General features: G+C 36.5%; 1 protein-coding gene across 8 annotated transcripts in view; it reads right to left on the bottom strand.

Moving 5' to 3' along the window:
• Ralgapa1 (Ral GTPase activating protein catalytic alpha subunit 1) overlaps positions 1-1991 on the bottom strand; it is a 233890-nt gene that overhangs the window by 78449 nt on the left and 153450 nt on the right. The window lies entirely within an intron of this gene.

Below are 1991 nucleotides of genomic sequence, written 5' to 3'. Positions count from 1 at the left end.
ACTAGCTCTTGTAGACCAGGCTGGCCTTGAACTCACAGAGATCCGCCTGCCTCTGCCTCCAGAGTGCTGGGATTAAAGGCATGCACCACCACCGCCTGGCCAAATGGAAGGTTTTAAACCAAGCAAAACATAAATACTAAGTAAAAGGGGCGAGCAAGTCCATCTTAACCCCTCACATGTACCTGAAGTAAAAGGGGCGAGCAAGTCCATCTTAACCCCTCACATGTACCTGAAGTATCAGATTTAGTCTATTCTTCTGTCATTTCTAAGCTTCTCCCTCCTATTATAAGCTGATATACTTCTATTATTTAGAAATGATATATTTCTATTATTTAATGATAAAGTAAATAATATGTCACCTTCCACTCTCCTACAGCTTTTGACAGCACAAAAATTAAAAACAAAATATAGAGACTGTCACACCATGCCTAAAGTCTTGTGTTCAATTCCTAATAAAAACAACAACAAAACTGACAGGCAGCTGGCATGTCGGCACACGCCCATGCTCTGAGCACTTGAAAGGTGGGGACAGAGGAACTAAGAGCTTAAGGTCACCCTCAGCTATGAAGCCAGATCAAAACTAGCCTGGATTACATGAGATCCTGCCACAAGAAATCAGAACAAACAAAATACTTAAATATTTATTAGCAATGCTTTACATAAAGTAATTCCTAAGTGTTTTTGTACATTATTTCTTTATAGTATTGATGTAAAAATTATTCTCAATTTAGATACTCTAGGCCAAAGTTCAAAGACAAAGTATCTCTAACCTAGATTTGATTTAAGTCCAACATTCTTTTCATTTAACTCCTAACTTAATTATTGTAGATATTTGTTTTTGGTATTTTCCGTACAGGAGGTTAAACACAAGTCCTTGCAATCACTGCACTACATTCCAATCCTATCCTATGGCTATTTTGTTTTGATTTTGGAGAGAGGGTTTTTTAAAGCCCAGGCTGGCCTTGCTTATACCTTCAGAATGCTGAAATTATAGATGTGGACCAACATGCACTCTATTCAATTTTAAGTTTTTATTAAGCTCTTTTAACATTTATAAGAAAACAAAATAGGAGAAAAAATATATTGTTCTTGATATGTTACTGAATTTTGAAATACTTTCTTAATTCAAATCTGAAACAAAAACACTGACTGGTCTGAAAACTGATAAGCTATATAAAAGTTTATAAATTTGACTTTTTCAATTATATGAGTATAATTTCTAAGCTATATAGTTTTAGTAGTTACTATGAAAATGTTAAGAATGAATTGGATTAAATTATCTTTTTTTTTTTTTTTTTTTTTTGATTTTTCGAGACAGGGTTTCTCTGTAGCTTTTGGTTCCTGTCCTGGAACTAGCTCTTGTAGACCAGGCTGGCCTCAAACTCACAGAGATCCACCTGCCTTTGTTAAATTATCTTTTTATTTCCTTGAATTTTAATATGACTCAACAGTTTAAAAACAAACAAACAAACCCAAACAATTTGCCTATGGCCTAAAAACTGATTGGTGGATAGAAAATGTCAGTTTTGTTTTCTTTATAAAGAATTTTTAAAAAAAATTCATGCTATTTCATATGTGCGAGTGTTTTGCTTGTATGTATATACACATACCACATGCATGCCTGGTGCGGAGGCTAGAAGAGGATGCTGGATCCTCCAGAAATAAAGTTACAGACAATTGTTAGCCACTATGTGGGTGCCAGGCACAGAATGTGGAGTCTTTGCAAGAACACTCCGAACCACTGAATCAACTCTTCAGCTCCCAGTGTTTTGAATTTTCTCAATTATGTGCATTGTGTATGCTTGTGTGTAGGTGAGCACAATGCCCAGCGAGGCCTGAACAGGGCACTGGACTCATTGGAGCGGAGTCACGGCTATGGGGTGCCTACCGGGGTGCTAGGAACTGAATTTGGATCCTCTGAAAGAGCAGGATACATTCTTAGCCGTTGAGCCACCTCTCTAGCATGGTAGATAGAATTTTTTTTTTTTTTT

Source organism: Microtus ochrogaster, chromosome 1 (genome assembly GCF_000317375.1).
Source record: "Microtus ochrogaster isolate Prairie Vole_2 chromosome 1, MicOch1.0, whole genome shotgun sequence".
Taxonomy (NCBI): Eukaryota; Metazoa; Chordata; class Mammalia; order Rodentia; family Cricetidae; genus Microtus; species Microtus ochrogaster.
This window is presented reverse-complemented; position numbering and strand designations above follow the sequence as displayed.